Consider the following 10,339-nt stretch of genomic DNA (forward strand, 5'->3'; position numbering starts at 1 on the left):
AATTCTGCCATGAATTTGATTGAATCGATTGCAATAATTGCGGAAAAAGCCGGCACACACACACACCCACAACGCTCACTCACACACATGAACACTCACTCACTTGACTCTTTCCATCTTGCTCTCGCCCACACACTGACACACTCTCACATGTTTGTATGTGCCAATAGAGTACTCCCAGATGGACTACTACCAGAGCAGGAATTGCGTAACAAAGGCCTGTTTCAAACTCCAAACTTTAAACTTAAACAGCGAGACACTCTGAGATTTTGCTCCATATAAATGCATGTTTGCCATCTTTTGATAGTAAGCCTACTCGCCATAGCTGAAAATAACCACTATTGTAATGATTCTATAACGGTAAGTTATTGTATTATTGCAGTTTATTACAACTTGGGCCATATATTTTGGCCACCGTGTGATGATCATTATCATGTTCTACTAACAAAACTAATTTCTGAGATCTGGGAACTTTGACATTGCTAAAACACAATCAGTAAGACAGTCTAGCCAAGTTGGAACAAGCTAACAGTTTCACTACATTATCTAAACTTCCGCTAACTTGGCTAGCTCAAAGTACCCGAAGCTAGCTCTAACACTATAGCCAGCAAATCTGTTAGCATGTTTACTGCTGGCTGATATTATTATTACAGCGTTATCTTACAAGAATGTGGGTTTGATGTTGTTGTTGTCTATGTAAAAAACATCTATAAGTCTATATTTCAGAAGGAATCGAAATATAAAACATTTGATTAATTTCTTTTATTTATTTATTTTTTATAAAAACGGTTGCATTAAGCTGTGCCCTCTACATTATTAATTTTCTCACTGTTTGCAGATAATAGGTACTGTTTGTCAATTTTTCAAGGACTATTGTTAGGCATATATGGTTCTTTACCCATTCTCACAACGCAAGCTAGACAAGGTAGTTGTTAGCCTACTGAAGTAAGGTGACCAGATTTCTGAAATGAAAACCGGGGACATTTTTGGCTTGGTGGTCAGTACGTCATTAATTTAATAACGTTATTAAATATGAAATTATGATCTGTCAAACATAACTCTTCTGAAAGAAATCAAGTCATTTTGAGGCAGAAAGCTTTCAGTCAATAAGCAGAGGCTGCAGTCACTTTCTGGCAGGTGGAATAAAAAAAATTCTAAATGTAAACAAGGGTATTATACGTAGGCCTACCAAACTCATATTCCAACGGCAACAACAGGCTTCTATTATTGCCTATAATCATGAAGGTCAGGCACAACACTTGTTTGGCCACAATTGTGATTATCCCGTTAAAAGAAACGTTAAAGTATCACAAAGACATACCTTTGCAACATAAAGTGATGTTTATTTTTTTATTTTATTGTCTGTTTGAACCAGATAAAGGCAGATGTAGACATAAAGAGACTGGGTGATAATGTTAAATTCAGGTCTGTTAACACCTTATACAGTCTATGATTAACACACACTTAAAAACTGGGAAATTTCCAGGGACAGCTTCAGATGGGGACAGGCCACCCAAACCGGGGACTGTCCCAGAAAACGGAGATGTCTGGTCACCCTATACTGAAGTTAGCTTACTTGCGCCTTGAATAGTGTCCATTGTTTGTAGGTCAGACTTTTTTTTAAATTGAATTTCTTTTCCAAATAAATTAAACTAACCAAGGGATTTGTTTAAAAGCTATACGATCCTCTGGCCACTCATGTTTCCTGCCACATTGTTTTTTAGCTGTGCTCCCAGATCTCACCAGTTAAGTTGATGAGTAGGCCTACAATGTTATTATTACAGATACAAATAATGACTCAAATGGTAATAAATATCATTTAATCAATCATGTAAGCCCTAAAACAGATCATGATAGTAACAGTCATAATGCTAATAAAACTGTAACCTCTCCTTTTCATTCTACCAACAAACTACTACCATTGCTTTAGAACTCTTCTCAACAAGGGCCCAAAGTGCATCCAGAATACAGAGAAGTCTCCCTCAGCTGACTTTACAGAAACCCATGACTCATTAAAACCTCCTTAGCAAATGTTTAACTCTGTGCTGGTCTCCACTTTGACTGCAATGAGCAGGATTTATAATGATTTAGAACTTTCACCCTGTCAAGGAGGTGGTTACACAACTAGAGTTTGTGAGAGAACAAGATTTGACTGTTAATTGAGTGCATCTTGCCTCATCTCCCGTCAAACAGCGAAACCCCTGCTCCTCACAGCCCCACATGGCTGGCAGAATGCTACCATTTATAAGCTGGGGAGGAAAAGGGGGTTGGAGGTGAGGGGGGTAACTAGGAACAGATGTAACTTATGCCACGTACACACACACACGCCTCTTAATCCTGCTCTCCCTATCTCTCTTGAACATCTGTCCTCCCCTCAGACCGTGTTTTCAGTATTGCCTACCTCCTTTCCCCTTTTTACTTCTTTATTCCCCATCTCCCTTACATTTCTCCCCAAACACCACATCTTACACCCCAGCCCCTCTTCTTACCCGCTACCCCCAACTCTTAACATGTAGGTTTCAACAACAGGCTCAGTGTGGCCCACTGGCGTCACTTTGCTCCTCCACCGGACACAGGCCACTCTGTGTGGGCGCAGCAGGGCTTACTGAGGGTGGGTGGACGGGGGTGACTCTCCACTCACCCAGCACTACCACGACCTGGGCGACACAGGCAAAGAATGTGGGATTATCTGTGGGAAGGAGAGACTCTCAAGGGCAACTGGACTTGGTTGAAGAAACTTGAAGACGTTTCGCCTCTCATCCAAGAGGCTTCATCAGTTCTGACAGATTGGCAGGGAGTCTCAGCTCTCTAACCTCTGTCGTGTTGTTATCAAGGTGATGGGTACCACTTGGTTTGTTAGTGCTCCTGGTTGCTGTAACAGCAGTTGTTATGGTTGTTGGAGTCACCTGAGGCCAAGTCTGAATGACTGTCATTGGTAATGTCATAGGAGGGAAAGTGTGAGTGGTGTTCAGTCTCCTGGGAAGGGATGAAAGGACAGCATTGTGGGTGGGGGGAAAGTGGTGTAGCAGACCTCCCACGGTGAGAGATGGTTTCTCTACTCTGGTGTAAATGGCTTCTTTCTCTTCCCTTTCAAACCACCTCTCCTCCCTATCCAGAATATGAACATTGTTGTCATCAAGAGTGTCCCTTATCCTTCAAACGAAGTGAGTTTTGACCTGAGGAGTTGGTCCCTCTGTGTTGAGCCATGCGTTTGTGTAGTGGTTGTTTTGTTTCCCCATTATACAAGTCTGCACATTCCTCGCTGCATTGGACAGCATACACTAGATTGCTTTTCTTGTGTTTGGGTGTGTGGTCTTTTGGGTGGACCAGTATCTATCTTAGAATGTTTTTCGGTTTGAAAAATACAGAAATGTGGTGTTTGCCGAAAATCCCAGAGTTTCCCTGATACTCCAGATACATATGGAATCAGAATGTTGTTGAGTTTACTCTTCTTTTCCTCATCACCCATACTGTTGGTGTTCTTCTTGGATCTTGTGGCTGTTTTCACAAAGGTCCAGCTTGGATATCCAAAAGCACCTGCTTCAGGTGTTTATGCTCCTTTTCTTGGCCTTGGGCATTTATTGTTATGTTATCAGCTCAGTGGTGCAGCGTCCTGATAACTCGTAGATTGTGAGTCAGAAAACACAGTCTTGATTAAAAAGACACAGCCCTTACTTGCTAAAAGAGGTTAGAAAACACACATTCCAAAAAAAACATAAAAGCTAAACACTTTGAGATAATGAACGCTAAACAATACAAGTACTAAGGTGACTGGCAAAGATTGAGGGGAGCACACAAACTAAATACACGAGAGGGAAGAGGATTATGAGAGACAGAAGAAATTTATCTGGGTGGGGGATGACAATCTCAAAGGCGGGAATCACACAAGAGCAGGAAGAGAAGTGGTCTGAAATGAGAGGAAAGGTGGGTAACAAAATAAAACGGGAAACACTGAATTGATGAATGAAAAACATATACACATAACTTAGACGACATGACAAATATGACAAATACAAGGTTCAAGCCCTGCCGCCGTTCTTGTCTCTGCATTTCACCTGAAAGACATTGTTTAGAGACACTGGTGGAATTTAAGTAAGTAACTAGATTTGCATTAGTACAAATTTGAGGTACTTGTACTTTATAACTTTAGTTAAGGTTTAAGTTGAAGTTAAGGTTTTTGCATTCAAAACATATGAAGTGCTTATAACAGATGATGCTTTGTTAGAAAACTGTGTAGACAAACAGAGCTGAAATAATCAGTTGATTGATTTGAATCAATTTGCTTCTTTTCCTTTTAATTATTTTAATAATATTAATTTACTTTGAATAGTTTTGAGCTTTGGACTACTAGTCAACATGTCCGATTGTCAGTTGTCCCAAAACAAAAAATACAACCGTTGAAAAGTACAAAGACATTCATGACCGGTTCTCAAAACAACATATAGGACCGTTGGAAAGTACCAGTCCAGCAACACAACGTTACGTAAGTGACGTTAAACACGTGGTTAACATTGTGAAACAGTCGTAGTTTGGTTTAGGTAGCAAGACGACTTGGTTAGATTTAGGAAAATTGAGTACATTACGCAAGTCACTTGATGGAAGTCACAAATAATTGATTGATTGTTTAAGAAAATAATCAGCACATTAATCCATAATGAAAAAAAATATTAGCTGCTAATTACTGCTGCAGCAATAGTTCAAATTAGCTCCACCTCATCCAACTGTAAAATGCTGTTTACACACTGATGCCTGAGTAATAATAATAATCCCAAAATATAATAGATAATAATATATCAGTGACAGGAGCTTTATTTACATCTTTTACTTTTAATAAAAGTTGGAGTGGGGAACTTTTAAATGTAAATGAACGTTGTTAGATTCATGCCCTTGCCAAACAAGTTCACACAATGCCATGCTTAACAGCCTATAACTGCCAAGTAAATCTCTCTGTATTCATATACCAAAGTTATTAAATCGGGTGTCTGTGGCGACATTCCCACACTGGTGCACCGGTAATTATGCGTTTTACATTCCCAAGGGCAATCCAGAGCCATGTAGAGAGCTCCACGATTTGCCATTGCCGTAAAAAGAAAAAAACAGGTCCTATAGTTTGTGTTGTATAGTATGCTTTGGCAATGTTGTGTTGTATGCAATCATGCCAATAAAGCCATTTGAATTGAACTTGGACTTTCACTGGTTTGTTTGGTCGTGAGGACATTTTGTCACTCTGATGATTTTCACATGAGTGCCATCTGACCCTAAGGATTCAGATCTGACCTCAATGACTCTCATGTGACATCAAAGTGTTGTTGGCCAACAGATGGTAAAATGTCCGGGAATCCCCTGTAGACAGCAGAGGAAACAAGTCCAGTTGTTTTGACCTGTCATTATCCCTTATTGATTTCCATTAAATGTATGTTAATCCCAAATAAGAAGATGCAAATGAAGAGAGGTAGATTAGGAGGATTTGTAAGAAAATACCGGCAGTGCATGTAGAGGCAGCAGCCTATAGCTACATAAAAAAAAACAACAATATTTTATTACACATTTAATTACCTGTTCCGTTCTGTGTGTGTAGCATGAAGGGATTACAAACTTTCCTTTTGTATTACAGCCTTCTGAACTTGCTGTCTTCAAACCTGTCTGAGAGGCAAGCTGTAAACATTACAGCGTCAGCATGAGTGTATCAGCCGAGTAATAGTAAGAAGAGTCAAGTTAAAATGGCCAACATTTGCTTGTTGTTGCCCAACTGCAACAAAATAGCTGTCAAATCTGCATTTTTCTTTTTACAAAGGTAATGGTCTTTACTGTTTTACTGTTTACCAACAAAATGTTCTATGAATGTAGTGCTTTTTGACAGCCAATACTGAAATCTTAAATTTCAGAGTTTACTTGAATGCACCAATCAGTTTTCGTTAACTACGTAACTAAATTACTATGCAATGACAACCACATTTTTTACAGAGATAAATTAATAATAAATGCATAAATCTAGATTAAACTTGAGGTCTCTTTAAACTGATTTTCCAGAGTGAAGCGAGTGAAGTGGCAGCCTGGAAGGCAGGAAATCAATCTAAAGACCTTGAAAATCGTTCATATAAATTAACATTAATGTAAAAAGCAGCAAACATGATCTTACAGTATAAGATTTTGATAATGATTAAATAACTTTTGAAGTGAAATGCCAGATATTAATGTGTAATGTCTTAGTTGGCGCTTGTTCACCCACCAATCTATAAACTGTGAATATTATTTACTTGGAAATGTGTTGTATGTTGCTTGTTGTTATATGTGATATGATCCCCATTATCTTTTCTCATGTCCTTGGAAAACTGAATTTCCATTTTTACCTTAAAAGGGAAATTTACTCAGATCATTTTCAGATAGAATATCGAGGTCTGTGCAGGAGAGAGAAGCTGACAGTGACAGATGAGGGCTCTCTCCTCCTTCTCCTCCCTTTTCTCTGGTATTATATGAGATGACAATGCTGCCATGTTTCAGGAATGCATCGTGTATTCCCTGCTGAAAGCAGGATGTTGCTGATGCTCATAGGTTCTTTCAGCCAGCAGGCCCCGCCCTGTGCCCCAGCCAATAACAAAAGACCCCGCTGCCTGCTCAGACTGATTAACCAAACAAATGCCACCGGTGGCACAAAACATGTCTGTAAATGCACGTGGGCATTCCTAACATGCCTGCCTGTTTATATGGCAGGGGGTTCAGGGGGGTTCATGCATTTGTGTGTGTGTGCTTGTGACTGAGGTATGGACAGTGCCAGCGAATGGACTGAGTGAACTCAATGACTGCTTTTCACACAAGTTACTGCACTACCCACTATACAGTATCTCACAAAAATGAGTACACCACTCACATTTGTGTAAATAATAATTTGATTATATCTTTTCATGTGACAACACTGAAGAAATGACACTACTTACAATGTAAAGTAGTGAGTGTACAGCTTGTATAACAGTGTAAATTTGCTGTCCACTTAAAATAACACATCACACAGCCATCAATGTCTAAACCGCTGGCAACAAAAGTGAGTACACCCCTAAGTGAAAATGTCCAAATTGGGCCCAATTAACCATTTTCCCTCCCCAGTGTCATGTGACGCGTTAGTGTTACAAGGTCTCAGGTGTGAATTGGGAGCAGTTTTGTTAAATTTGGTGTTATCACTCTCACACTACCTCATACTGGTCACTGGAAGTTCAACATGGCACCTCATGACCCTGAAACTGAGCTACAGCACGGTAGCCAAGACCATACAGCAGTACAACAGGACAGGTTCCACTCAGAACACGCCTTGCCATGGTCAGCCAAAGAAGTTGAGTGCACGAGCTCAGTGTCATCAGGGTGGGGGGTCAGGCTGTCAATGCTCAGACCATACTGCATCAAATTGATCTGCATGGCTGTCTCGCCACTTTGGTGGCGCCCCTGTCCAAGACACCATCAATTCTCACGTTTCAGGAACTGTATTGGAGGGGAAAACACCATTCTTTCAAAAAGATATTACCTGATTTAGTGTTTGATAGTGGTAGGAGAGAGCTCTGTCTTAACATGTCAGTGTCCTATAGGTGTTTAATTTGTTTGATATTTGGTGATTGGGAAGGCTGTAGCAAATGACTTACATCTTTTTCTAAGCTAAACTAATTTAGTGACCCCTCGTACCCTGTATGGAAGCATTTGCATTTTTTATGTTATGCAATTTAGTAACCTAGTAAAACCATCCACAGTGCAAACCTCACAGATATTCTGACAATGAACCTTTTAAAATTGCTGAAATATGAATTTGCATTTACAAAATCGTTTTGTACCACTGTAAAATGACAAAACACCACCCAATCAAGTGTTGTCGGTATGCATCAAACAAAGTGCTTGTTGGATAATCTAACAGCTTCTTAAACCGTCTTTCTTAGGGGACTGCGGATTATGCCAACGGCCCATTATTCCGACACCACAACACTCGACAAACCAAAACCGCATTTGTCTAACAGCCCTTTATCAAGAAAAAAAACATCCATTGCTCCGAAGACCCATTCCTCCAAAACTAAACACTCTCCTTGCAGTTGTGAGTTCAGTGACTGCTGGCCCTGTCCATGGTGCTTGTGAGCACCCACCTCTCTCTCTCTCTCTGACAAAACAGAAAAAGCTTTCTTGGACTCAACAAATGAACAAGCTATGGAATGGAAATTTGTCTGTGACAGTAAAATTGCTTTAAATTTTGTATCGTGTAAGGCTAAAGATAAGGGTCTATTAAGGGCCAAACCCTCACTGATTCAGCACCATGGAGAGGGCTGGCAGTCACTGAACTAACAACTGCAGGGAGAGTGTGTGTTTTCGGAGCAGTGGGCATTTATTTTCGGGGTAACAGGCTGTTGGACAAATGGGCTTTCAGAACAACGGGCCGTCGGAACAATGGCACGGCACCCTTTCTGATGGCGGAATTCAGGAAACTATTTTTGTAACTTTTCGAAATAGTCTCTGTTTTTATCATTCACACAGCTACAACTGTCCCCCATTGGGTGTACAACCAAACACAACATCATCAAAGTCATATTAAATGTGCTTTCCCCATTCATACAGATTTTGGTCTCAAAACAAAAACGACACACATGAGTCAAAAGGTGATTAAGGAAGCAGCCTGATGCAGTTGGCCATGATGACCGGTTTTCATGCTGCCTTTGATTGTGGCCATTTGGATTAGGTATAAATATGTTTTCCTTAAGACATGGTCAAACAACACACCAGACGAACTAGTTTTTTTTAACAAGCAACCATGTAGCTTCAGTCACACAAACTGACAGTCATACACACTCCTAGCTGGCCACAAAAACAAAATGTCATAGGTGGAAAATAGAGCTGAAGTACAAAGTTTCAGTTGTGTTTTTAATATAATAATTTTCTGAAAGAATTATATTAATCTGTACTTTCTTTTGTACTGCGGAAATAATTCTAATGATGAAAAGGAGACATACTACATACTTATAAAATGGTAAAGACTGATGTCAAATTGGGCTGGACTCTGGATGAAAGAGAGGACAAGAGAGGGAAACAAGGACACCAAGAAAGCGCGAGTGTGTAGTGATGGAGGAAGTGTTTGACTTACAGGAGGTGACAGCCAGGGAACAGAAGGTGTTATGGAGTGAGTGGATGTGACGTGCAGGTGCACACACAAACAGAAACACACACAATCGTCACCCCAGACAGCGACCTCTAACCTTAGTGCCTGCCGAAGATGAAGAGGGAAGGCTAGTGACATCGAGCTCCGTCATTCAGGGGCCATTCGATATTCTCCTTGTGTATTGATGTATATGAACTGCATGACGTTGTTTCTTTGGTCAGCAAATCTAATAAAAAGACCAAAACTAACATGTTCTCAAACTCTCAATCATTTCTGAATTCCCTGACTTGTCTGTGAAAAACAGACTTCAGATTTGTTGCTAACATTGCTGTACAGAAATTCAACAACGTTTCCATGCACAGTGTTGAATCCAAAATTCTTTCACAAAGTGCTGGTGGTGTCATGATTACACTTTCACCACGGCTCGAGAGTCTCCTCCATGTTGCATTAACAGAGAGGAACAAATGCCTTGTTTACTGACAGGGCAACAGAGTATGCAGGTTCAAGCGGTCAAATAAGTTAGATTTTGTATAAATGTGTCATAACGTGAGATTGGCTCAAATTAAACTACAGTTCAATGTCCTTTGTAATGAAGGAACATGTCACCACGTGCTAATATGTGGCTAATTTATGTATTAGCCACATATTAGCACTAATATTTGGCTAATTTATGTATTAGCCACATATTAGCACTAATATGTGGCTAATTTATGTATTAGCCACATATTTGGAGCGTATATTTAGTGTGGAGCTTTTGGCTACACATGCAAATTGGTAATTGGGTAAATACATGGGATTTGTTGATAATAACTAAAATCTTGAATATTGTCAGCCTAACATTTTATTTGAAAATCAGGTACAGTAAACAAGACAACTGTCAAATTGCAGCCCAATTACAAAATGCCAGTGATGGAGGGCATCTACCAGTAAGATATTTTGTTGTAGCTTTTTTTACTACTAGACCTCCAGATAGAATCAGAAATATGATTAAATGAATGCTTTTAAAAGAACAAAAGTTAGGTATTTAATAGTGTATCATAATAGTGTGTCAATTTTAGGAATAACAGAAGTAAACAAGGGAATAACTGTGCGTGTGTGTGTGTGTGTGTGAGAGAGAGAGAAAGAGAGAAAGGGATAGAGAGAGAGAGAGTTCCTGTGAATGAGCATGTCACTGTACACCTCCTACTCCTATGACGTTGGATGTTGTTCACGAACAGC

This window comes from Micropterus dolomieu, linkage group LG16 (genome assembly GCF_021292245.1).
Source record: "Micropterus dolomieu isolate WLL.071019.BEF.003 ecotype Adirondacks linkage group LG16, ASM2129224v1, whole genome shotgun sequence".
Lineage (NCBI taxonomy): Eukaryota > Metazoa > Chordata > Actinopteri > Centrarchiformes > Centrarchidae > Micropterus > Micropterus dolomieu.